The sequence below is a fragment of the Dermacentor variabilis genome, chromosome 2, assembly GCF_050947875.1.
Source record: "Dermacentor variabilis isolate Ectoservices chromosome 2, ASM5094787v1, whole genome shotgun sequence".
NCBI lineage: Eukaryota > Metazoa > Arthropoda > Arachnida > Ixodida > Ixodidae > Dermacentor > Dermacentor variabilis.
The window spans coordinates 245827497-245855139 of NC_134569.1; the positions used below are offsets into that span (position 1 = coordinate 245827497).

A 27643-nucleotide genomic window follows, 5' to 3' on the forward strand; every position below is an offset into this window, starting at 1 on the left:
AGCGTTGTTACTTTTGCCCTTTTTACATGCTTTCGAGTTTATTGCTGTTATTTGTTGTTTGTCATTCCTAAAATGCACCTCCTGCTAGGGTCAATGAATTGGCCTGCAGTATGGTTAAATAAATAACTAATAAAAATACTTACGAGGTGTTGTTTAGAAATTCACATATCATCGAGCCATAGGTATGAAAAATACGAATGAAAACGTGTGAAATAAAAGCCATTTCTTGGTGTAATTGTTGATAAGCATCTGCGCTTGAGTGCACGAATTGTTTCTGAAAGATCCTTATAATGCATTATTATTCTAGGGTGTTTCACACAGTTTCCGGGGTATGTATGTATGTATGTATGTATGTATGTATGTATGTATGTATGTATGTATGTATGTATGTATGTATGCATGTATGTATGTATGTATGTACACACTAAACATTTTAACACCCTTAAGGGTGTAAATCAGTTTGTCGCCAGACGAACACCCTAAGGGTGCTGTTGTCTACACCCTACAGTTGGGGTGCCATTATAGCACCCTAGAGGAAGGGTGTCCAGCAAAATAAATTTAGGGTGTAGGGGTGCAAGTCCATATTAACACCCATCTATGTGGGTGTTGGAAGGGTGTACCCCTTTTATTTCTAGTGTGTATGGAAGGCAGGTTCGGCAGTACACGCCTTCAATTACTACTATGTACAGCGATCCACGCGTAACTCTCGCGTGTGTCCGAAGGTTCAAGTTCGGCTACCAAATGCACCATCGAACAGCCGGCCTTGAAGCTTCGATGGGCACACACACACCTATACGTGTGGATCACATTACATATTAGTAATTCACGGTGTATATTGCAAAATCTGTCTTCGCTGCACAAATACAACCTAGCAAATGTCACTTTTGAGCATGTATATCAACACCAACGGTTATCACGATTTCCAGATCTACATAACATGCAACACAGACTGGTACGATATATGCTGTATTTTCAAGAAAAATGGAAATATATTTATTGCATGCTGCAATACAGAGTATAAGATATACATAAATCACAGGAAATATAAACATGCACAATCACCAAACACATCGGTAACTACAAGAACATGTACATTTCCCACAAAGGTATCTAAAATATATGTATTGATCAAATCAGTTATTAGTGAAGAAACTATGTATAGCGGCACTGAAAGAGCCTGAGTTGACCTCGCAGTGTTTCTGGCCACATAAAGGAATAAATTTTTAGTATAAGGCTCAATGAAAGAAAATTCAAGTTTTGATGCCTTGAAAAAAAAAGGGATATTGCAAAGGTGAATTAGGGAAGCAATTGAAATGCAGAGCAAACGCACAAGACACCTGTTATTTTGTAAGCTAATGTAATCGCAAAGCATTATGAAAAGTTTGGAAAGTCGATATAAGCATAACTGGCCAACATTTTTCGAACTGAAACAATACTTTCCAAGCGTAGACGTGCTTTAAGTGAGGCTTAAGCCAGCAGCATCATTGCTAATTTTCTCTTTCTAACAAGATTACTTGAGCACGAAAAATATGTAGAATTTTTTAGTGCCTACATAGTTTGTCCTCTTTTGTGAAACGAGAGTTCTCTGTGCTAAAGGTGCTGTGTAGCAGATTTTCTAACTACAATTGCAGTTTCTATAAATTTTTGTCTTGTAACCCGAAGGCACTGGTACATATACAATATGTAGTTTGAAAATAGGTTCTTTTCTTACTATAAATCAAGAGTGAATATTCCACATTTGCTATTGTGTGGGTGCAAAGTGCAGTAGAAGGCCTGATAAAAGCAAACCACTGTTGAGTAAACGATTTTGCTGAGCGCGAAAGCTGGACAGTGTTTTAAAATACATAGTACATTTCTAAATTATTTGCACTTAGATGCAACAATACAAGATTAGGGCTTGCTGTAGCATGTGAGTATGCAAATTAGCAAATATGGTTTAATAAATTAGCCATACTCTGGTTACTAAAAGAACACAGGCAGTCATGTAAAAGATCAAGTTAAATATCACAATGTTAACATTTGCCAGCAAATGGTCGTATCAAACATTATAAATATACTGAAAAAGGTGCTTTCTTGGGATAGTTGGCAATTAATGAGAAGAAATTACGTACAGCGTGAATTACAAGGTCTGCGAGAGACGACAGACTGCGCTGACTTCCAATAATATTTTATTGCGTTGCCACATTGTGTGTATGTATACAAGAGCGGGCATGCGCAGAAAATGAGTCACAAGGGGCGTCTAACAGCAAGTCATTGTACTAAGCACGTGGTCACCTGAAAAAAAAAACATTATAATTTCTATCTCATGAAATACAATACTTCACTAGGGTCAGCGTGATAGAGGGGGCACTAACGCACACACTACCCAGTTTTCTGGTGAAATTTGCTTCTATAATTTCCCGGATGACCTGTGTCTCGCTAAAACTTCCGTATCTTCAAAGAGGGGCACGCAGCCAGTTCCAGGGCAATGGATGCCGAAGTGGCCTTGAACAGTGTTATGGACGTTATATAGCACTCTTAAACGATCATTTAGGCACCCGCCTGTCCATCCAACGTATTTAATGCCTCAAAATAGGGGAATATGGTAAACCAAATTCGTTGCGCATATCTCAAAACGTTTTCTGTGCCCGACAGAGCAAGAACTCTGACGCGATCCAGGCGCGTTTACACACTTACAGAGCTTTGCAGCTTTTCCGGGGTTGAGAAAAGAACTGTGATTCCTGGAGGTTGCCGAATCTTTTTTAGCCTATCGGAGACATCATGCACATACGGTGGCACTGCGAACCGATGTCTTTCAACCGGCTGGTTCCTTGACTGAGCAGGCTCATCACGGTTTGTGCCCCTCAGAAGCTGTTCCGCTATGGCTGAAATTAAGGCCAAAGGGTAGTCAACCCTAGAAAGGCGATCAACCTGTGCGGCAAGACTATGTTGCATCTCGTGTGAGCAAGATTTATTGAGGCTGTTAAGGATGCAAAACATTTAATACCTCATTTAACGAGGTTTGAGTGTGCAGAGTTAAAGGGCAAGAGTGACTTCTTACTTCTCGGTTCGAAGCACCAGCCTCAGATCTACAAAGCGCGAGGAATCATCAATGGGGACCTCATGCGCTAGTTGTAGAGGCTTTCTTAAACATCTCCAAGACTCCCGAAGCAGCAGGCTCGAAAGCGTGATCAGTGCAATCAATAAATACCAGGTAGCCATTTACAAACCTGCACACTTTGACAGGAGATGCACTAGGTGACCTTCAATATCGAAATCATGAGCTAGATAAATATCACATAGTTGCGGCGTGAGGCATGATCCTATACAAACACCATTTATTTGTATATTGTGAAGGATCATGCTTGGCGCCGCCACTGATATTTATCTAGCTAATCATGATTGAAACATTCGAGGTCACCTGGATGCGTCTCATGTTGTCAAAGTGTGCAGGTTTGTGGACGACTACTTGGTATTTATTGATTGCACTGATCACGCTTTAGAGCCTGCTGCTTTGGGAGACATGGAGATCTTTAAGAGCTGCAGCCCCTAGAACTAACAAATGAGGTCCCCATTGATTCATTGCGCTTTCTAGATCTCAGGCAGTGCCTTGAAAACAAACAGGTGTGCTAGTGCTTTGAACCGAGAAGTAAGAAGTCACTCTTGCCCTTTAACTCTGCACATTCAAAGCTTGTTAAACGAGGTATTGTGAAGTTTTGCCTCATTAACAGCCTCAATAAATCTTGCTCACATGAAATGCAAGATAGTATAGCTGCACAGGTTGATCACCTTTCTTGGGCTGGCTACCCTTTGGCCTTAATTTCAGCCATAGCGGAACAGCTTCTGAAGGGCACAAAACGTGATGAGCACAGTCAAGGAACCAGCCGGTTGGAAGACACAGGTTCGCAGTGCTACCGTATGTGCATGATGTCTCCGATAGGCTAAAAAAGGATTCGGCAACCTCCAGGAATCCCAGTCCTTGTCTCAGCCCCGGAAAAGCTGGCAAAGCTCTGTAAGCATGTAAACGCGCCTAAATCGCGTCAAGAGTTCTTGCTCTGTCAGGCACAGAAAAGATTTTGCGATATGTGCACCGAATGTGGTTTACCATATTCCCCTGTTTTGAGGCAGTAAATACGTTGGACGGACAGGCAGGTGCCTAAATGATCGTTTAAGAGTGCACTATAACGTCCATAACACTGTTCAAGGCCACTTGGGCATTCATTGCCGGGACTGCCGCTGCATGCCCCTCTTTGAAGATACGCAAGTTCTAGCGAGACATAGCTCACCCGGTACATTATTGAAGCTGATTGCACCAGGAAATTGGGTAGTGTGTGCGTTAGTTCCCCCTCTATCACGCTGACCCCTAGTGAAGTCTTGTATCTCCACAGATAGAGATTGCGATTTTTTTTTTCGTGACCATGTTCTTAGTACATTGACTTGCTGTTAGAACACCCCTTGTGACTGCGTTTCATTTTCTGCGCCCCCCATGACCCCTCTTGTGTATAAACACACTATGTGGCAACGCAATAAAATGTTGGAAGTCAGCGCAGTGTATGTCATCTCTCGCAGTCCTTGTCCTTCCCACTGTACATCATTTTTTATACTGCACAGTGAATATTAATTGATTCAAAATTAGAAAAATATAGTACACATCTGAGCTGCAAAAATGCAATTGATGCAGCAAGTGACGTTTAGCTTGCCAAAAGAAAGAAATGTTCACGGTTAACCACGAGGTGCAGGGACTCCATTCTCTGAGCATCTTGACCAATAAATGCAGCGCATGGCATTGCTGGAATCTTGCGTCCTGCATTAGCAAAATAAGAAGAGAATCATGAGAGTTCAGTCTGTGCAATTACACATGTACACTGTGGAAAATTTGATAAGGCAACAAGCTCCTGAAAGTAACAAACTTAATTAATGTGACTGGGAACAATGCACAGCTCAGGCAACTGGGCAAGACAGGTGAAAGGTAGGAGAAATTTTTATTTTGCAAATTTAGGAATTGCATTTACTGTGAACACTAAACCACTATGTCACTTTGAATACTAGGCACATACAGCAGCAAAAGCAAATAAATTTACAGCAGCCTTTTCACCATAGAAAATAAGAGAACTAAATTTAATGACACTACCAATGACATCTCTCAACAGACATTTGTCCAAGAGTGTGTATGTGACCTTAATATAAATTGACATGAAATATGCAATACATCCCTGCATTACACTTTATAAGTACTGCAGCTGAGAACCTTACGGGATATGGCACATTAAGACTGACATGCACAAGACATTAAAATATGGCTGTTTTTACACAACATTATTACACTAGGAGACGAAGAGTAGTTTTACAGAGAGTGCACACAAAATGAAAATGAGGGAACCCCCACTGGCATTCTCATTTGCCCTGCAATACCTGCATCCGGCCCAACAATCTCCAACTCTCCAATGCAGTTTATTAAACCATTTCTGTATACTGAAATTTATTGTGTATTTCTTATTTAATAGTTTAGTAAGAACTGACATTTCGGCATACTTTCCTTGAAAATTTAGCATGTGTTAACTATTTTCCTTAGAGCAGGCCCCTTTCTTTCAATGGGTTAGCTTGGCGATATGGTGACAAGTAGTATTCCCAAAGATCATAAGTTTAAATAAACTTATGATCTTTGGGAATTGTATATAAGTGTTCATATTCAATGAACCTAAGAGCCACAACCATTTCTCGTCCTGTGTTGCCACTACCCGCATGAGTCGCTATGGTTGCAAATTGGCTACCCACCCTCTCCCACCTAAAAGTACGTTTTTCCACATGGAAAATCTCCACAGCATTGCATTTGATTGGATGAGTCCTCCTGTGCATGTTTTTTTTTCTCATCTTGTAATGGCTAGGTTCAACATGGTCAAGTTGTCTGAAAACTGCCAAGCCCAAACCAATACTTTGTGTAGTTTTAAAATTATGAAACATTCATTTTTCAAGACTTGTCCCAAATTAAGCATGAGGCAGATTTTCATGATGCAAATGAGGAAAGGTTGTGCTTAGTGACAATGATAGGCCTACTATATCATGCAAAACTGTGTGAAATGACATATGCTTGCAATATGCATGAGCAGCTAGCTCAGTACAAGAAATAGGCGCAATGCCTGCGGAAATGTTTTTTAACACCCATGAGAGGTCCTAGTTTCTTGTAATTTCTTCAAATCCCTTGCAGTCTAGATTGCAATCCGGCGCATTTTGATATTGTATTTGAAATAAAAACAGCTGAAATTTTAAGGTCTTGAGAATTATACGGGATTAAATTAAAAGGTAGCCGAGTAATGCAACGAGCAAATAACAAGCTCATTGCATAGAGTAAAGAAATACTCCTTTCCTGCAACAACATTGGTAGCAGGAAGGTCATACGAAATTAGCACTGAATGCACAATAAAGAATATCATGCTGGAATGCTCCAGTCTGTGAATATCCTTGCACAAAGAAAATCCTAATTATGAAAGGCCATCAAGAAAATGCAAGTGTATGCTTTGGATCAGCAGTCATACCTGCAGTATGCAGTACAATCGGCAATATTTAAAAACACACACAACTGCACATAATATCAAGCTTAGGCCGCCAAGGAGCCTCAGAGTTTTAAATTATAACTTGACTTACTATATTAAACTTCACACCTATATCTACTTACAATGTTGTCTTCCCAACTGCTTCCTAGAAGACATCAACCATCTATCTGCCTGAAGGCGAACGCAAGTGGCTTGCTCTTGATGGAGGGCACTAAGGCTGGGCATTGTGAAATTGCTGCTATCATCTGCATGACCTGCGAGAAACAACGCTCTAAGTTCAAGATAAACAACTGCTAATAGAATGAAAGACAAGATCACTGGCAATGAGCCTCGTTTTGATTTGCACGAGAAAAGCAAAAAATATGGACTTTGTGCTGCTTACTGAAAAAGAAGCAAGCTTCCTTCCAGATGTTGCAGTCATGCATTAACATTGTCACACAGCTGCACGTTTGTATGCTTATATGCTGCTGTTGCTACTCTGCCAGCATGCTATGCATAGCTTATTATTTCAAGTTATATTGATCATTGTGTTTTCTTCCCAATTTCTGGCAAATAGCACCAGCAAAGAAGTAGCTCACTTACACACACACTCCCTTGTGAGGAGCGAATTCACATACACGCACGCATGCATGCGCGCGCGCACACACACACACGCACACACAACAAACACACAAGCCTCTGCCACATAAGCAGCTTCCCACGCTTGACACACTGCATTTTTTATCCTTTGACACTCCTACTGCTAAGGCATAAAAAAGCCTTCGTGTGACTAACCCCAAACTCCTCAACCTACACTTCCAGCTTAAACACTTTCTCGAGAGCCAGTACAAGCCTTCCAGCTTCCCCAGTTCTCCAAACTGTAGTTACGAATTTCAATAGGGCTATAGGCGACAGCTTTCGAAGGGCATGCAAACTACCAGGAAAGACATAAAGCTTGCATATGATACCTCTAAAGCACAACTACACTCCAAATTTTCAAAATTCATTAGAGCTCCTGAGGACAATTGCCATAAACGTAGGACGTCTCGAATAACCTGCTGTTCACAATTTCAGCGGTTGTCTGTATCAACGGAACTGTGGGCTAATGGGAAATTCACGTCTTTAAGATCAGAATTAGTGTAATGGTGAAACACACTACCAGATTTCTTAATCATTTATTTATGCTCTGGATGTAACGTTCCCTTTAGAATAACAATCAAGGATATCAATTCATCAGGGCAGAGGAGGGAAAAAGGAGGAAGCGTATACCTGACGCCTTCCCACTGATCCTCCTGAGAAACGGCGCCTCATACAGCAGTTGTCCAGGTTGGCTTGAAATCAAACTCAGGTTTCAGGCGGCAACACTCGCTGCACCAAATGGGAAGAGTTTTATTGCGAGTAAAACTCTACCGGCCTTATGCAATACATATGCACGCACACGAAACGCACTCGCGCACACACAAATAAATATACGCACTCTCAAAGCGCAGACACAAAAGCACGCACGCGCACATTGATAAACAAGCACACATACATGCAGGCAGACACGCTATCACGTGCACGCACACACAGCGACCCACACAGAAACAAGCTCACAAAACACGTACGCACTAGACATACAAACCGGCATGTACAGAACGCGCGCGCGCACGCACGCACGCACGCACACACACACACACACACACACACACACGCACGCACGCACGCACGCACGCATGCACACAAAGCAAGCTGAGCGCACGCACACACACGAATCGAGCCGAGCGCGAGCACGCACACACGCACAGACAAAACGAGCCGAAAACATGCTAAAGGCGCCCGGCAAGCAGCAACAGCAGCACGCGACTGCATCAGGGAGAACCAATACCGCGCCAGTTCTTTCGAAAGGTGGCAAAGTCAGTCGTCCTTTTTCTACGCGACGCAAAAGTGGTCGACCACATTACAAGAAGCCATGCTGAACGCACAAAAGAATCACATATACGAACGTTCAAGCGCTGAGAAACAAAGCGTAACTATGCAGGCGCACCGCGCCCGATATAAGAAGGGGCGCGATCGAGGTAGTTAACTTGCCCTTCTAGGAGTGCAGCTGCTCTTGCTCTTACATTAGTGAATTATGCTACGAGATCACAGTAAGAAACTTCTAGAGCGAACAAAAATACGTAACCCACCAAAGAAATACCAAATAAATGGGCACTTGCCTGAAAATTCCCATTATGGCAGTACTACCGACCGCCGACACAGGGCACATTGCAACTGCTCGTCTCAGCGTCCGTGGATCCATCTTCCAGTGCATACGAAAGCTTTGCTTTGAAGTGGAGCACGAGTAACACACAAAGCACGGGCCACACCTTTTTCTACACCGCGCACAAAACTAACCACACGTGTAAAATTATTTCGCACAGCGCGAGACGCGAGCGCATTTCATGTAGCGAGAGAATGCAATAATGGCGTAGCTTCCGCCTTCCCGTCCTGCCACGCGCCGAAGTGACGGCATGTGACTGTACAGCGTTCTCCCGTCACTTCCGGTCGCTTTTCATTGGGCACGGGGCGGCCGCGCAAATTGAACGTTTATTCTGACAGGTTTGCTTGCTCGGCTTGCTCGTATGGCCGCCTGTTTGCTGCTCATAGAGTTTCTCACTACATTACCTAGAGGGGAATCTGGCGCTGCTGCGCTGTGGTATGCATGGGAATGCCGGTATATTGTGGATTCGGATTGGCATCGTTCTCGTAGAGACAGGACACCTTGAAGACGCGCTTGGCAAGTACCGTTCCGTCTGTCACAATGATTCATTTTCTACTAGAACAGCACGTAAAAAGCTGTTTTAGCTTTATTATTACGCGAAAACATGTTTTGTTTAACTATGAGAACTTGTTATTGTGTGTACGACTACATGTTACGTAAAAAGTATCAGCGGGCCGCTAAAGTTGGAGGACAGACGACAAGGTTCGCGCTCGCTTTGAAACAGTTGGTCGTCTGTTCTTGCTTTTCTCCGCTTGGTCATGCATCGTGGGTGAGTAAAGATGTAATATGCGTGAATGGAAACATTTTATGAAGATTTTACTTTGAGAACGCGTTATTTGCGTAGCCATATCCACGTTTTAGACGAAGCCCCTTACAACACCAGCCAACACGAGCCTCGCAGACACATATACCGTGATTCCATGACGGCGCGGTGCCCCCTTAAGAAACTCCCATAGACGGTGGCGCCAGATTACCCTCTAGGTGTTATAGTGAGAAACTCTATGTTGCTGCTGCTTCGTTCTGGTCCCCAACTAGAGCGGTGAGGCGGGTAGTTGTTACTACGTTTTGTGCCGAGCATTTTTTTTGGGGGGGGGGCGCAGTCTGTGCTGCATGACTGAGGGTACAGTACACAAATGGGGACCGTGAGCGAGACGATCGGCGCTCTTCTGCTGGTGCGATTAGATTATTTGCTGCGTCCGAACGAAGCAACCTTGCGAGCTCACAGCGTAGTTACAGCGATATCCTGGCTCGATAAAGACCCTCACATCTTGGTCGTGCGACAGCGACGCGTAAGCATTCATGAGGCGACTAAAGAATGTGTTTGTAAGAGCGTATGCTGTGGATAAGCAATTACAGCTTTGACGATACCAGCCCCTAATATATAGGCTGAGCCTTACAAACTGTGTCCGAGGATGCGCTTAGAAAGCAGACCAGCAGCTTAGTAAAACTCTGAATAACTTAGGCAAGGTACGTGGAGATTCGGATTTGAGAACTTCCAGCGTGATCTCGCCGCTTTAAATGTCTTCGTTATGGCTTCACCAAGCAAATTGTGCGTTGATGCCATTGTACAGCAGAAGCTCGTCTAACAGCACGTCCCTGTTTGTTCAGCAATGTATCCACACGGCTTCTTTAATTTCGCCACTTTTTGTTGGGCTTTTAAGGACACCGAAACATTCGTGCAGAATTGTGCAAGTTGCTCGCGCGTTTTCATTCTGCTATTGCAGTTTGTCTTAGAAGTGTTTAATTGCATGATAATATAATTGTGAGCACAAAATATAGTGATAATTAAATTGTAAGTGAAAGTGCGTACATTTTCTCAATGATACATTTTGGAGTGGCCGTCATGCCAGTAACATCAGAATCCTAGAAAAAGATCGACAGTCACTTAGGAATGCGAAAACTTAATGACTTCATGCATGTACACTTGCAATTACCACGTGACCGTGATACGTCCTACATTGTCACGTGTCCTTTACAATTCTACCTTCATCTGCCGCAATCCACCTTGCTACAGTTTGTACGAACCTTAACCGAATTTATTCCACCCTAATACACATTATTGACCCATAATTGCTCATAATTAACGTTGTTCTATTTACTACCTTCTGTATCACTACTGACGTCATACAAGACGCTGATGACGTCACATTTTATTGCTTTATTTTACATACTTTCAAGGCCTAGTAGATACAACAGAAAGAAGGGGTGAAAGTATACAATATTTGCAGTGCAGGGCAAGAATAGAAAATCAAACTGTAAGACACTTTGAACAGCGATGTTGAATTAGTGGTGTCACAAATTGAGACTGTGGAGGCGGAAAGGCGGTTCCATTCAGTGGCTGTTCTTGGCAAAAAGGAAGAATGGCACATGAATTTTGTGTTGATGGTCCTTGCGAGACGAGATATAACTTGGTGGGGTGAAAATATTTTCTTTAAGAGAAGAGTTAAAGTACCATATTCTATGAAAAATACAGAGACGAAGGTACCTACGACGTAACCAAAGGTCAGGTTGATCTAGTGTTCTTTTCATGGACGTGACGCTAGAATGACGTGAATAATTTGAGAAAATAAAAGGGCGGCGCGGTTCTGAATGCTTTCAAGGGAAATGACAAGATTGGCATGAGCAGGGTTCCGTATGGATGGTTGTTGCGGAGAACGCCATCTTTCCTACCTTAAAGGCCATAAAATGCTTTCGCATTAAAAATGCAATACATACACACCTTGCTCAATGCGTGGACGTGTACACGTTACTTGGGTTTATGCATCAATGCGTTCAACACCCTTCAGTCGCTGATTTAACACCCTTCTTCTAGCAAAGTCGCACCTTATGTGTGGTATACACCCTTGTGATAGGGTGTTTTGACCGAAAAGGGTGCTAAGGGGGTGTGGACGTGGGTGTAAATGCAGGAAGCACCCTGTCAACACCCATAAGGGTGTAAAATGTTTAGTGTGTATGTATGTATGTACGTACGTACGTACGTACGTAGGTATGTATGTATGTATGTATGTATGTATGTATGTATGTATGTATGTATGTATGTATGTATGTGTGTGTGTGTGTGTACGTAGGTATGTATGTATGTACGCACATTGCCCCGCCTATCTGGGCCACCTGAATAGTCAGTGGTGGAAGGGGTAGCATCGCGTAGTTGTGCTGAGGTAACACGGTTCGAAAGCAACTGTCAGACCAACTCGAGTCACTGAATACGTGGGAGCGCTTACATACGTGCCATCCTTCAACGAACCCCATTCACGCCGACGTGGGTCACTGCAGACGCGGCGCTGCGTAAGTACCGCTGTTCCAAGAAATTCTTTGAAGCCGACCCGGAGCATTGGGTATGTTCCACTCGGCCTGTGTTCAGTGAACCTCTTTGACGCCAGCTTGGTAACTAGGTGTGTGGCACTGGAAATGCGCCTCTCTGCAATTATAAAAAAGAAATTCAAGGGGCACTTAGTTACACGTACATGGACGAGTGCGAAAGCGTAGCGGCTACCACGCGATATTTCGTCATTAGGCCACAACGCAATGTCGTAGCTTCGACTTTCCCAAAGGTCGAGGGTTCGAGTGCCTTAATTAACTATACCTTATTTCACGGTGCCTTCTTAAGTTCGCCTTAACACCGAAGGTCGTGGGTCCGCGTGCCAAAATATATGTTAATTGGTTGTGCCTTAATAGGGGTGTGGGTTAGAATGCCTTAATTAGTCCTGTGTTAATTATTTAGGCCTAAATTACGTAGTCTTATTTAACACCAGAGGTCGTGGATTCGACTCCTGCTAAAGGCTGAGGACTCGTTGCTTCTTTTACCATTGTTTGCTCATTTCAACAACGCCATTTTTTTCCGGCTCATGAGGCACTTAATGCTTTCGCACTAAAAGATATCTCAAATTTAGCCGATACTGAGCGGAGTCGAACCCCCGTCACAAGGTCTCTTGAAGCACAGCAACCCGATGCTTTAACAGGCCACGCCACAAATACAATGAATATGTGCATCTCTTTAGTGAACTTCTTTCACAGCAGCAATTTAGCGAGCTGCCTCATGAATTCAGCGGGTTTTTGCCGCTTTTCAACGAATCTGCCGCCAGCTTGGACCACTGAGGATGCACAACTGAGTGTGCGGCAAGCGAGGGCGAGATTTGCTGCGTTGGAAGGCGTCACGCTTCTTGTCCCGAGGGCGTGCGCGGATTTCTCGGCAGTTTGGACATCTTGTCCAAATTTCTCGTTGGACCATTACCTGAAAAGATTCTATTGGGACCTTCGCCTGATACTCGTCATCAGCCTGCTAGCCTGAAGGAGAGCGGACTGCACAAGAGACTTTGAAGATTCTTGCAGCGTGCAAGATTTCCCCCACCATTCTCATCTTCATAATCAACGTCTTCTCTATTCTTTCTGTCTACACCCTTCCCCCAATACCGAGCAGCAGGTCAGAACATTGATTCAGGCCGACCTCTCAGCTATTCTTTCTCTCTCGGCAGTGCCACTAGACGGTGCATCGCGTGCAGAAAGAAGCGCGAGAGAAGAGCGCAGTTGCCGCATGACGCGTTTCTCAGCGTCTCCACGCGCTGGCGCGCCACGCGTTTCGGAGTCCCCGCCCAGGCTTCGCGGCGAAGGCACCGCGTGGCGCCCGAGTCTCTTTAGGGAAGCGGGAACGAAGAATCCCGCTACTGTGCACGCCTCACACATAAATAATTTGGATGCGGCCAATCGGTTGTGTCGCTATATTCAAATCAAATCAGATGGTTTTATTTCGCAGAAACAAAATGTTCGGAAGAGGTTAATTGGCCAAAACTTTTATGGACAGGTGGACTAGGGCAATAAACCCTTTGCAAGGCAGTTGGGACTACAACAAGAATAACTGAAAAGTACAAATCGCAATATCGCAAAAGGAAGTAATGAAATTGTTTTTCCTATTTTGTAATACCAACGTACTAGATAAATCAAATGAAAAATAATTTTGTCAGTACATCATATGCAATTATGACTTGGGAAAAAAACGCATTGACACCAGAAAATACCTTGTAAAAGGTGAGATACAACTAGAAAAAAACGAACCATGATTGAAAAGAACAATATATCACAGAAATAATAGGTTTATACAATGTAGATTTTGTTGCTATGGTGTTTTGTGTTATACAAAGTATAATAAAGTCGGAAAGATACCAACAGAAGAAAGTTAACGGTAATTTTTTTATGTCTCATGAGAGCAAAGTTATTTGATACTTACAAAAAAGAACCGCACTTCTTTTAGCGAGAAGTTGCTTGCATAGCTGCATTTATTGAGAATCATTGGCAAATTCTATTGCAACGTTTCGAATTTGTAATTATAGCGAAATCTTTGAACAAGCCAGATATCAGTGCTTCTTGTGCGTGAGGTAACATCTCTGGTAGTTGACTTGCATTACCTTTAATCAATTGTTTTAAAAAATCAGAAAAGAAGCAATAGGATCGCAGAATGCGGAAAATGTGCATGTTTTCTAATTTAATATTGTGATCCCGACATGTAAGTCGTATTGGTGAGAGGTAATCTAGGTTAGCTGCAGGCCTGATGACTTTCTTTTGTTACGTTTGAAGCTTTAATATATTAGGTTTTGACTAGGTAGCTTACAAATACAGCAGTAACTTGTGTGAGGCGAAAAGAGGATTCGTGGATTAGCTAAATCGGCAACGAGCTATTACAGCTACTATCCTAGAGGTTTTTTACAAATAATAACGATGTGTTGGTTCCAGCTGAGCTTTGAAGAAAATGTAACACCTAAAATTTTTATGCTCATCGACCAAAAGAATATCTTCGCCGGCATAAAGTAAAGGTTGTGTCGATTGCAATTTTTTAATTTTTGCTCAGAATACTGTCGCTTCAATCAATTAATTTTGATTAGGTTAACAATAGACCAGAAGAGGAGTTTATCCAGTATTGTATTGTACGTAATCATTTATTTACATCAGAGCCGGAGAAAAGCGCACTTGTATCATCTGCATATATAGCAAAGCTCACGCTGGGGTCAATATCGGCAGTGTCTTTGACCTATGGCTTTACATAACAGTGTACCCAGCACACTTTCCTGGGGCACACCACTCAGAACAAGCAGGTACGATGACTTCGATTACCTAAATAAACGCATTGCAGTCCGTTCTGTAAATGTGATCTTAACAAGGCAAGTGTTGTACCGTGAATTCCGCAAGAATGTGATTTAAACACTAAAATGTTATGATTACTGCAATCAGAGGCTTTGCTGAAATCAAGAAAAACGCCTAACGTGAAGAAGTTTTGTTCAATATTTTGTAGAATAACTTCTTTAATTATTAATAAGGCTGTCTCCGTTGACCTTCCTTTAGGAAAACCAAATTGACAGTGGGTTATTATGCTTCTGGAGTAAAAAAGATGAGATACGCGGGAATAGCCTAATTTTCCAATCTTTTTGAATATACAGCGATAATAGATACAGGTGTATAATTAGACACCTCGTTACTGTCTCCACCTTTCAACAGCACGGTTACCCTATTTCTTTTCATATCTTCTGGAAAAACTCCCGGCTCAAGTATCAAGTTAAATATGTGACTCAGGGCTGGAGTGATAAATACTAAGACTTATTTCATTGCTTTTATTTGGATGTTGTGAATGTCCAGCGCCTTACTTTGTTTTATATTCATACGTTTCGTGTAGATTTCTTGTTCATCTGTTGATGAAAGAAAAGTGCTATCAGGGTATTTATTTCCTGTTGTAGTTAGGACTGAGTCTGCTAGTGAAAATGTGCTTCCTGATATGCCAGCATTAACCAAATCATCGTTCAGGTGATCTCCAAGCACTTTACTGGAATGTTAAAGAGTGTCAGCGGAGATTTTCGCCTATGTGGCGTCCGCTTTCCATGGCAAACATCATCATTAATTACCCGCCATACCACGTCAGATGACTGAATTGCACTTACAGCCAGAATTCTCGCGTAGTAAGCTGTCTTAGCTGCTTGAATTCCCGATTCAACTTGTTCCTTATTATTTTACACACTCGCAGATCAGTCGGTACTATTGAGTTCAAGAATGTTTTATAAAGTTTATTCTTTAACTGTATCATATTAGCTAGAGACAGTGTTACCCATGGTTTACGTATTCTTTGCTGACAATTTCACTTGCTTGAAGAGAAAATGTCTGGCGTATATCTGTATAAATATGGCAATAAATTTTTTCTACACTTCTTACGCATAGGCTACGTCAAAAAGGAACGTCCAGTTGTATTGGCTAATGCCCTTCTTAAATTTTCTATACAATAGTTTAATATATATTGGTTAATGAACGGGTCTCCAGAAGTATCCTTAGCATTGGGAATTACAAATAAATATCGGGCAATGACCAATGACATCTGATGCTATTGTTCCACATTGAAATACGCAGGTTTCCATCTTTGTTACTAGTAGGTGAAGGAACGAGAGAGAAAATGATAAAACACGTGTAGCTGTGGAAATAACATTACAAAATCCACCACAGTTGAGTTTGTTCCTAAAATTGGAATGATAGCATTGTTATTAATGACAGTGATATTAAAATCCTCACCACAAGCGAGTGTAAAATTATTATACGATACATAATACAAGAAATGATGAAAAATGTTTAGCAAGCGTAAGATATTGCTATCTGTGTGACAATACACAATAGATATGTTCAATTGTGTCTAAGCGTCCATATTTCACAGTCATTTCTTGGCATGCAGAAATCTGATACCAGGTTACACTTCCGCTGCTCGTTTACATGACCAGCAACGCCACCAGAACGCCTGTTTGAACGGTTCAGGAAAGATCAGTGCCCTTCCAATCTGTGAAGAAGGATTACAAGCGAAGCTGGGTGGCCCGTTGATGGCGAACTGCACCTCCGCCGTGGAATCACCGCACACAAGGGGAGTGCCTAACAGGAAGCTTTAGCTCGGGTGCTCCCATCTTAATACATGTAAAAGATGAATTCGTTTTTCTCGGCAACCACCGCACCAAATTTGACGAGTTTTGTTGCATTTAAAAGGACAACTTAAAATCTAGTTACTGTTGGTTTCGAATTTTTGAGTTAGGCCAGCAATCTGTCATGAAAATTGGCAAAAATCGGAAATTTTCAAAAAACGAAACTGTCAGGTATACAACTCTGTAACTGAACAACGAAAAAATATAACACAATTCTGTGAATTACATGTAATAGTACATCTAAAGCGGACAAAATAGGTATGTTACATGTGAATATAAAAAATTTTAGTAATATGGAAATAAAGCTTTTGCAGAACCCCTGTAACCAAGGTAACAAAGTCACGTAAGATGTACAATGGCATATCAAATTTGTCCGCTTTGAATGATCTAACGGATGCCATTTACTGACCCGCGATATCTGTTTATTGATGCCGAGCTGTGTATTTTTAAACTTTGTGCTTCTATTTCTTTCGAATGGTCGAACATTTGAAAATCTTTTGAAAAAAATTCAGGCCCAAAAGCGAACTTCCGCTTCCAACAGTCACTAGAATTTATCTTTCTCTCTCAAATGCAACAATTTCATTAAAATCGGTGCAGGGGTTATCTCAGAAAAACGTTTTGCGTTTTACAGGTATTTGAATCGGCCGCGTCGGAGTTGGGCCCGAGCTAAAGCTTCCTCATAACAACTAATTCAGCTCCGCCGCAAGATGGCCCTGCATTGCGCTATATTCGGGATCGGCTCACGCACGGGGAGTGCTTAACGCCTCCTTCCCCTCCCCCTTGGGTCGCGCCAGTATAGCACTATATTCGTGAACGGCCCGCCTATGGGGAGTGCTTAACGCCTGCTTCACCTCCACCGCGGGTCGGGCCGGCATTGCGCTATGTTGGGATGAACCTACGTATGGGGAGTGCTTAACGTCTACTTCACCACTGCCGCGGGTCGGGCCGGTATTGCACCATCTCTGAAATCGGCCCACGTATGGGGAGTGCTTAAGGCCTGCTTCACCTCTTCCGCGGGTCGGCCCGGCATTGCACAAGCTTGGGGATCGGCCCACGTATGGGGAGTGCTTAATGCCTTTGTTGTTTAACGTCAACGCGAGGCACAGGACACAAGCGTTCTGGCATTCATTCCTCGCGTCCGCAATCAAACCCATCACTTTATGCAAAACAGCGCAGTGGCGCAGCCATTGAGCAACTGCGGCGGGGTTCCGTAGCACGACTGTAAGCACTCACATCAACTTGCTCTTGAGTGTATCAACACAATGCTCGATGAAAAGTTTTGCTTTGGCTATGGTTGCTTCATAGCTCTAACAGGTGTACGACGCCCAAATTGCCATCGAATGAACTATTGGCAGTGGGTCTTTGCTCATCTCTCTTCCGAGCGTTTTACTTATCCATTAGGGGACTTCGGGGTATGTTTAGCTGATTTTCGTTATGCGGTTACGTGCTGGTGTAATTGTTTAAGCCTTCTTATTGTCTCATGCGACTCTTGCTGTGCCTCAAATTCTACGTCTTTTTTTGTTTTGTACAATGTCATGCTGAGTTCGGTCGCAGGTTCCTAGGAACAAGTTGAACATTCTTGCTCGCCTTGAAACCAAGACTCTGATGACACATCAAAGTCCGAGTAAAACTCAAACTGAATTTAGACAAAACAAGTTCTGCTTTCAGTTAATAATTGCTAGCTAATCGTACTTTGCTAGTGTGGAGGTGCTTTGATGAGCATGAGTTACGCTGCCACTAATGGCGCGTTGTGCAAAAATAAGCAGGGAAGGGAAGGCGCTAACATTTATTTCACACTATGGCGTCTTTTTCATATTCATGTTGTTACGGGTGAGCCGAACGAAATGGTTTCTCCTATTGATTGAATAAACCATTAGCGTAACAGCTAGGATTAGTTGGTAATTCATTTGATCTCCTACACGTGGCGCAACACATTACAAAAAAAGAACGGTGCTGACAACAGTACTACTCGGGGCCGTTTTTCAGATCTGTTTTCGGGACGCGAGCCGTAAAGTGCCATGCGCTGGAGTGCACGAGCCCACCTCGGTGGTTTTACACCTGTAACAAACTATTCCAGTCTGCTTTTATTCGAATCTTCGCACGTTAAATTTTCGTAGCCACCATTAAAATTTACAATTTGCCTCGTAATAATTGTTTATTATAGGGAAATAAATTTGCTCCCCCTGGCAGCTCCGAGTAGCCCAGTGCAAGAGCGCTCGGTAAACAAGTTTTTATATTCCTTTCGCAACGGGCCCGCCTCGGGCTCTTCCGAAAAAGTTAAGTTTTTTTCTTTGCTGTGTTTCTGCATCTTCAATGCGGTCACGTCACTTTGACATGATGAGTTCTCGCGGTTTTGTGACATCGAGTGACAGAAAGGTGAAGAATCTTTTCACCAATAGCGGGGAGCTAATGGCGAAAAAGGTGCGGAACATGAACAATCCTGTTCCCTTCGTTAAGTCTAATCGTGCATAATTCGTGTGCAGACTTAATATAAGATGGCGAGTTTTCGCGTTCGTGATTCTCGTGACGTCACGTGACAGACTGCCAAAGCGGGGAAAGCCCGAAATATTTTTTGACTCATCGTGAAGCGCTTATTGCCTAAATGAAATAAAACAGTTCAGAATTGATTTACGGTATGGCACCCCTGACCGGTACCCGGCCCGGGCCTGAAATATTTCTATCCGCCACGCCCCCTTTTCCAAGTCAGCCTTTATGCCTAAACACGATTCAATTCACATTTAATGTAAAGACGCCAGCCGCAAAGAGATTCCTTGCTGTAGTGACAGAACTGGTGGTTTCAGGTTTCCGCTGGATTTGTTGCTGACAAATTAGAAAGGACAAAGAAAAGTTGCACCCACATTTAGTATTCTCGTGCGTTACTATAGTATATTCATGGTGATCACTTTTAAGTGTTACGGAATTTTCGGAAATCCGCCATTGCAGGTAACATAATTCTAGTCCTTGAGTTGGATTATTCAGAGTCGCACATTACTTCCTCGACATATCGAAACAACTGCTCAACGAATTAACAAAATTTAACTAATTATCGTTTCAAATAATTGCTTTACGGAAAATATTGTCATTTACGAATTGTAGCCGGTGAGCTTGCAAGGCGTATCTACGTGGAATGAATTTCTAGAATGACGCCCGTTTGGAGATATTCGCCATCAAACTTATCGCAAAAATGCACTGTTGTTTCTCTTAATTTTTTAAAGAAAGCCATCTTTTAAGAATTGAAGCACGAAAGTAACTAGGACGTCCATGTACGTCGTCCTACACTTTGGCGAATAATACCTCGAAACTGGTACAGTCCTGGAAATTCACTTCAAATGGATACCTATGTCAAGCTCTTCATCCACAATTCGCGAATATCACTATGTTCCGTAGAGTAATTAAGAAGTGAATGAGTGAGATTGTGTTAATTATTTGAATATGTGTTTGGATTTCTTGTTCTAGTAATGTCCACCTCTTCGAATTATTCAGCTCATGGACAGGAATTATGTTATCTGCGGAAGGCAATATCTAAAAATCCCGATGATCTTAAAAATTATAATCCTGTTCTAAAGGTGTTTATTTGGCAGAGCTCGGGAGCAGCGCAACGTCGACGGGCAGGGCAGTCACAGCTTCCAAGCATGAGAGCCGTTGCTGAGCAGGAGCGCTCGACCCACTAGCGTTTAGAGCCAGTAGCGCTGAACCCACTAGCGTCTCTTCTACAATCTCTTCGCTACAACCACCCCCCGGGAGCGAGAAGGGAGCCGTCCGGCGACCTAAGAGCTCGTCACTATCAGCGGGTCGTAGTAAGGCTTTAAACGGTCGACATGGACAATGTCTCGTCCACGGCGGCGCATGTCTTCAGATGGCTCAACTGGTTCGATGACATAGTTTACAGGAGATGCGCGTTCGAGAACACGATAAGGGCCTTCATACTTAGGGACCAGTTTTGATGAGAGGCCAGGGGCAGTTAAAGGGACTGAGAGCCACACGAGCGCTCCCGGATCGAAGGTGACCGAGGCAGTGGCGTCACCGCGAGTGCTCCTCCGGAGCTCTTGATCATCGGAAGTAAAGGCCCGTGCGAGGTCGCGGCACTCTTCTGCATGTCGGACCGTGTCAGAAATAGGGACGTACTGGGATGCATCCGGCCGGTACGGAAGAATGGTGTCGATGGTGTGCGAAGGGTGTCGACCATACAGCAAGAAATAGGGGTAAAATCCAGTGGTGCTCTGCGTAGCGGTATTATACGCGTAGGTGACCAATGGCAGAATGGCGTCCCAGTTCGTGTGGTCGGAGGCAACGTACATTGAAAGCATGTCGCCGAGCGTACGGTTGAAGCGTTCTGTGAGGCCATTCGTTTGAGGGTGGTACGCCGTAGTCGTACGATGAACAACGTGGCACTCTTTGAGAATCGCTTCAACTACCTCCGACAGGAAGACGCGTCCGCGATCGCTGAGCAATTCTTGGGGTGGACCATGCCGCAGGATGAATCGGCGAAGCAGGAATGATGCAACATCGCGCGCTGTAGCTGCTGGGAGAGCGGCGGTTTCAGCGTATCGGGTAAGGTGATCTACTGCCACAATGGCCCAGCGGTTACCAGCCGACGTCAGGGGAAGTGGCCCATACAAATCGATGCCAACGCGCCCGAACGGTTGCGTAGGGCAGGGTAGAGGCTGCAGGCCAGCTGGCGAGAGGTGGGGTGGAGATTTTCGGCGCTGGCAGTCGGGGCATGAACGAACAAACTTTTGAATGTAGTTGTACATTCCTCGCCAGTAGTAGCGTCGTCGGAGGCGCTGGTAGGTTTTGAAAAGTCCCGAATGCGCACACTGTGGATCAGAGTGGAACGATGCGCAGATTTCAGAACGCAGGGTTCGAGGTACAACTAATAACCACTGGCGGCCGTCAGAGGTGTAATTGCGTCGATGAAGCAGGTCGTCGCGAATGGCGAAATGGTGAGCTTGACGGCGCAGTGCACGAGTGGTTGGCTGCGATGACGGATCAGCAAGGCAGTCTATGATGGAGGCAATCCAGGGGTACTTGCGCTGCTCAGAAGCGATGGTCCCAATGTCGACGGAAGAGACGTCAAGCTGGGATATTGCGCAGCAGGCATTGTCGTCTGGCAAGGGAGAACGTGAGAGGGCGTCAGCATCAGCATGCTGGCGTCCGTTGCGGTACAGTACGCGGATATCGTAATCCTGTAAGCGAAGCGCCCAGCGGGCGAGACGGCCTGAGGGATCCTTCAATGACGACAGCCAGCATAGTGCATGGTGGTCCGTGACGACATCAAATTGGCGACCATACAAATAGGGCCGGAACTTGGTAAGCGCCCAGATGATCGCCAGACATTCTTTTTCCGTGACGGTGTAATTGGTCTCGGCTTTAGTAAGCATACGGCTGGCATATGCCACAACATATTCAGGAAACCCTTCTTTGCGCTGTGCTAAGACAGCGCCGAGGCCAACACCGCTGGCATCTGTGTGTACCTCAATAGGTGCCGTTGGGTCGTAGTGGCGCAAAATGGGAGGAGACGTCAGCAAACGACGGAGCTTAGTGAACGCCTCGTCGCACGCGGACGACCACGAATGGAGAGGTCCGTTGCTGCCAAGGAGCTTCGTCAGGGGTGATATGACGGCGGCGAAATTGCGAATGAAGCGCCTGAAGTAGGAACACAAACCTACAAAACTGCGCAGTTCTTTGACGGACGTCGGTTTAGGAAATTCAGCTACGGCACGAAGTTTGGCTGGATCGGGGAGGATTCCATCCTTCGAGACGACATAACCTAGTATCATGAGCTGCCGCGCTGCAAATCGGCACTTCTTTAGGTTCAGTTGAAGGCCAGCGTTCGCTAAGCAAGTCAAAACATGCCGTAGGCGTTGAAGGTGCGTGGTGAAGTCAGAGGCAAAAACAACAACGTCGTCGAGATAACATAAGCACGTGTGCCACTTCAAACCGCGGAGGACTGTGTCCATCATGCGTTCAAAAGTTGCTGGCGCATTGCAAAGTCCAAACGGCATGACGTTAATTCGTATAAGCCGTCGGGTGTGACAAAGGCTGTCTTCGGCCTATCGACGTCAGCCATGGGTACTTGCCAATAGCCGGAGCGTAAATCTAGAGATGAAAAGAATTCTGCTCCTTGTAGGCTATCGATGGCGTCATCAATTCGCGGCAGCGGGTATACATCTTTGCGAGTGATCTTGTTCAGGCGGCGATAGTCTACACAGAACCGTACCGAGCCGTCTTTTTTCGTAACAAGGACGACAGGGGATGCCCATGGACTGTTCGAGGGTCGGATCACTTCGCGGCGAAGCATATCGTCCACTTGCTCATTAATCACACGACGTTCCGTGGCCGAGACGCGATATGGTCATTGCCGCAATGGCGGTTGGGAGCCAGTGTCAATATGGTGCGTGACAGCAGACGCCCGGCCCAAGGAAGGTTGCTCGACATCAAAAGAAGAACGAAATTCTTCTAAGATGCGCAGAAGCTGCGAACGCTGAGGTGGGGTGAGGCCATCGGCAATAGATGAATCGAACACACTTGTGGCCAAAGGGTCGGACGTCGCGAGAGAACCGAGCGTGTTGTAACAGGCGCAGGACGTGTCTTCGGGAACATCCGTAATTTGTACGGCGTCGATCACTTCCACGTGGCCAAGACATTCGCCTTGAAGCAGCATCACAGGGTATGAGAAGGGGTTATAGACAAAAATAGCTGTGGAGCCCTGTTTGACGTTCACAGTCGCAAAAGGCAGCAGCAGACGTTTTCGAGTGTAAAAGCGGCCTGATGGAGAAAGTAGTGCGATGGCGTCAGAGAGGGTGCTGCAATGCATTGATACAATCACGGACGAGTTGGGAGGAACGTTGGTGTCGTGTCTGACGAGTAGTTTGTTTGCAAAAGAAGCATTATCGGCAAGCGTCATATCTGAGATCGGCGACAGTTCTAGTTCGGCCCGTGCGCAATGAATGACGGCATCGTGGCGGGCGAGAAAGTCCCACCCCAGGATAACTTCGTGGGAGCACGAGGAAATCACAATAAATTCGACGGCGTATACAACGTCCTCGATGAGAACACGAGCGGTGCACGCCGCAATCGGGTGAATACGCTGTGCGCCTGCTGTGCGGAGGGCGAATCCAGCAATGGGCGTCGTAACCTTTCGAAGGAAGCGACAAAGCTTTGCGTCCATAACTGATACAGCGGCTCCGGTATCCACGAGGGCATATGTGCGCACACCGTCAACTAACACGTCTATCACATTGGTCGGGCTACGTTGAGGACTTCCGCGTTTCGACGGCGTCGCAGCCCTTGCCTCATGGACTGCGACGATTAGTTTTCCTCATCCCGAGCTTCGGGACGAGGCCGCATTGGTGATGGGGAGCGTCGGCGTGGAGAAGTTGAGCGGCGGATGTTGGCGGACCGGCGGAACGGTGGTGACGCAGCCCGAGGTTCGTCGTCGTAATAAGGGCGCGGAGAACCCGCCATAGAACTTGGCCCATAAGGTGTAGCGCTAGGTGACTGCACGCGACTACAGTAGCGTGCGACGTGGCCTGCATAGCCGCACGCAAAACATATTGGTCGATTGTCCGCTGTACGCCACCGAGTCGTTGCGGCAGGTCCCATCCATGTGGAAGGACGCGTTGGACGTGGCGCCTGGTGAAGTGATTGCATAGCAGGCTGTTGTCGGGGCATAGCGAGGACTTCGGCGTACGTGAGAGGTCCCCGTTGAGGGAGTTGTTGAGGCTGGGTGACGACTTCCGCGTAGCTGAGTGGCACAGCCGTCGGGATCTGTGGGGGCCTGGCCATGACTTCGGCGTAGCTGTGAGGCGCAGCCGCAGGAACACGCTGGTGGTGCTCAGGCAAAACCTCGTGCAGTTCTTGCGCTATGACGCGGCGAAGCGGAGGCGCAAAACTTGGCGTAGGCGCGTGTACCGACTGCGGCTGTGCAAAATCCATCAACGAGAGTTGCCGGGCAACTTCCTCGCGGACGAACGCCTTCATTTCTGCGAGCAACGCTGCCTGGGTGGACATGGCAGCCAAACCAGTGAGGTGTTCGTCACGCGGTAGAGATCGACGGGTCAGTGACCGCTGCCTGCGGAGTTCTTCATAGCTCTGGCACAGTGTGACAATTTCAGCCACAGAGCGTGGACTTTTGGCCAGCAACATGTTAAAGGCGTCGTCTTCTATGCCCTTCAGTATGTTTCGGATTCGATCAGACTCCGCCATGGTCGAATCGACTTTCCTGCATAGATCCAGGACATCTTCGATATAACTGGTGAATGTTTCGCCTGGCTGTTGAGCTCGTTCTCGCAAACGTTGCTCGGCACGCAGCTTGCGAACAGCAGGGCGACCAAATACATCGGCGAGGGAAGTCTTAAATTCCGACCATGTCTGGAACTCTGCTTGATGGTTGTTATACCACAGGCTGGCCACTCCAGCGAGGTAGAACAGAACATGGCTCAATTTGGCTGCTTCATCCCACTTGTTATGGTCGCTTACCCTGTCTCTTCTACAATCTCTTCGCTACACTGTATATACATGAACACCACTAATAGATTTGCCAACTTGTTTTGCAGCACTATAGGTGACTACTCCTGAACATACCGCTACACATTTCATCTACCTTTTGTATCTCCGCGAACCATTGGAGCGCAGAATGCTACCATTCGGGCAAGTAAAACTGACGTGATTGTAAATTTAAATACGCTTTTTCTTAACGTCTGTAATTCGGTTATGCGCTTCGGCTAGACGCTGTTCTAGCTACACTGTGTATGAACAAGTGACATGCAGGTTTGACACTTATGTGTGAGCGTATTGTCGCATACAGCAAGAAATTTTCATTCCATTATTCTCCTTCAACTTTATGCCGTAAATTTTTCAGTGAGAAGTTCAAGAATATGTGCTTCCTAATGGCATTGAATTTTGGATCCGTTCTTGTGATCGGCCATTCACCCCGCGGCAATCTCTGGTCACAGCTAACGCGCTTATGGGGAACGTGCCAACGGCCTCGTCAAGACGCTTCTCAAAACGGATTATTTATGGCCAACACGGGAGTACCTCGGTCAAAAGAGGTTCGGGCAATTCACAAGGATACGGTCCTTCACCTGACAGCCGCACAAATTGGCACGTCCACGCTGCGGACGGCATCAGTGTACGATCGAAGTCAGCGTACGCTTCGCTTTTCGCTGTTTTTGCGCAATGATGTGCGTGCGTTTCCGACAAAGCTCCCTTCGGAGGGAAACGGCAACAGACCTCCAGATTGATGAGCCCTGATGTCATCGGTCTCCTGACACCGGATTGGGGGAAGTGACTGAACAATGACCACGCGGGGCCTAAAAGGAGCAACGGATGGCGGGAGTGATGGCCTGCTACAATTTCACCATGAACTTTTTCTGTACTACTTTGAATTTCCTTGTGAATATGTAACATAAGCTTGCTTCTAAAACGTCCTCGATATCGGGCCCAGCCCCATTGTTCCTTTGCTCCTCCACGAGCAAAGTACATCCCACGTTTTCAGTCCCCCAGTTGCAACACTGTCTACATTATTTTAGCATGTGACGTGTTAGCCCTTCACCGACCACTGTTGCCCACAGGCAACATACCAGAAAAAGATCTTGCTGAGTTTATTGAGCATAGGTCGGCCAAAGAATTCGAACTTGCTGAGAATCACCCACAAAACATTTTTTTTTCTTAAGGCTCTTCATGACTCCGTATCGCAGAAATACTACTCAGCCGGCTTCACTCTCACTCAGGGTCAGGGTCAGCAATAATCTATTCAGCCAGGCTCATTCGCGTTCAGACTCACTAATATGGTACCTATCTGGGCTCACTCGGACCGAGATTCACAAGAACCAGATTCTGGCAGATCCACTTAGAATCACAGACTTATCTTACCATGGACTCTTTGAAGTTCACGCAATTACGGACATAATCATACGAACGGAACTATGGGGTCCATCTTTAACCTCATGGAATCGCACGCTTATTCGTTCGATTCGAACTCGCAGGCTTACCATTCATGAGAATTACTAGCTCACAGAAATGCGAAGGTTGTGGGTTCGGTTCCCACCTGCGGCATGTTGTTCTTTCATCCACTTTAATTTCCATTATATTTATCGTTTCTTTATTTCATTTATTAGGCACAAGTGATTTCCCCTATGTTGTCCTTGGTGTCAGAGTTTGTTGGCTTCTTATGATATGACTAATAAAAATCGGGCCCCTCGGTTAACTCCCTTTCTTCTCGTTTAGCTCACAGAAAGGATCACTTATAGAGAGCAAGGCAGCAGATCACTTCGAAGTCACGCTCGCACTCGGGTCGAAAAAAACACGCATCGCCACATGCTCACTAAAAAGATCTGTAGATATAGCATGTATGCATTTACGTGCCGCAATTGCGTAAACACAAGTAAACAAATGTAAACACAGATCTACAACAGGAACTTATATTGTGCCAGAAACGTTGCGAGACGAAAAGAGGCAGTGACTTCCGACGCTACCCGACGAGTGAACCCAACTCTTCTTCCAAGGCCGGAACTTGCCGAGCCGCTGTAAGTTGGGCTGGCTATTGGGTGCGAGCTCCACCACAGGAATAGCTGGCGCCGTCGACGGTGTGACGTGATATGAGGGATCACGTGGACACAGCGGCAGCGGTAGCTGCTTCGGAAGCGCTGAAGCAAGATGAAAACGAAAGTGTAAAGTCCAACCTGCGCTGCTGTTTTATTAAGTGGGGATGTCTTCCCGCTACGTGTTTCTGCTTGACAACACTTGAAAGTAGCATAATAGGTAGCGATTGCGTTTGAAGGCGTCCAACCTGGTACGTTACTGCTCGATGCCGCAGTGCCGGACGTACGCACAGGAGCCCAGTGTCAGCCTTCACACGCAGAAGAAGAAGCCGCTTGAAGCTGAAGCAGCCATCAGCTACAACTCAGGTGTGTAGCAAGCACTTCCGCGAGGAACCTTTCTCTTACTGCGTCGGG

At 45.3% G+C, this 27643-nt stretch overlaps 1 long non-coding RNA gene across 2 annotated transcripts; it reads right to left on the minus strand.

Annotated features, from left to right (window-relative positions):
* Nucleotides 1-4517: 4517 nt before the first annotated feature.
* Nucleotides 4518-8926, minus strand: LOC142571243 (uncharacterized). 2 transcript variants are annotated; one of them, XR_012825812.1, is made up of 3 exons: nt 8708-8926; nt 6653-6784; nt 4518-4783 (listed from the first exon to the last, which is right to left on the minus strand). It is a non-coding gene; the product is annotated as an uncharacterized LOC142571243 (long non-coding RNA). The 2 variants fall into 2 exon arrangements; XR_012825811.1 differs by lacking the exon at nt 8708-8926 and adding an exon at nt 7779-7887.
* Between the last annotated feature and the right edge of the window lie 18717 nt (nt 8927-27643).